Genomic DNA, 788 nt, shown 5'->3' on the forward strand with positions numbered 1-788 from the left:
GGGGGGGGCCTCAGTCATTAAGGGGTTAATGTTGGTATCATATTAGCAATTATCATTCAGTGTTCCAGCTGATACTTGTGGAGGCATTGAGCCACTTCACATTGGGTTGCCTATATAGTAAAAACCTGCTTCTTCAGGAGAGGTAGTAGATAATCTTGTCTATGCACGTAGCCAGTCAAACATACAGTCCAACTACACCCAGTATGTCGTTGGTGCCCCTTTCCATTCTGTGGGGAGGTTGTACTGTGACAACAATGAGGGTGATTGGGTAAATCATTTTATTCTGGCACTCACTAACATTGCCCAGACAGTAAAATCTGCTTCTTCAGGAGAAAACAAAGAGGTAGTAGATAATCTTGTTTATGTATTGAGTCAGCCATGCACGCACTCCAACTACACCCAGTGTGTGGGGGCCACTTGTGGTATAAAGCTCTTGGCACATCAGTATTGGCAGCCTAAGCACAGGATATGAATAAATGTGCACACAGGATTGTTTCAACTGCATCGTGCATAAACAAGATTATCTACTACCTCTACTGAAGGAGCAGATATTACTATCTAGGCAAACCAATGAGACGTGTTTTCAGCCCTCCACAAGTATCATCTGGAAAACTGATTGATAATTGCTAGAGCTGCAGCGAACTATTATTTTTTAAATTGATTAGTTAGCCGATTATTAAGTTCGATTAACCGGTTAATCGGCATAAAAAAAAAAGGCTCCAGTGATGGACTACTAGTTTGTATTGAGATTGTAGTCCATCACAGGAGCAAGCTTGGAGCAGTGGACG

The sequence above is a fragment of the Nanorana parkeri genome, unplaced genomic scaffold, assembly GCF_000935625.1.
Source record: "Nanorana parkeri isolate BGI_ZX_2015 unplaced genomic scaffold, ASM93562v1 scaffold98, whole genome shotgun sequence".
NCBI classification, from domain to species: Eukaryota; Metazoa; Chordata; class Amphibia; order Anura; family Dicroglossidae; genus Nanorana; species Nanorana parkeri.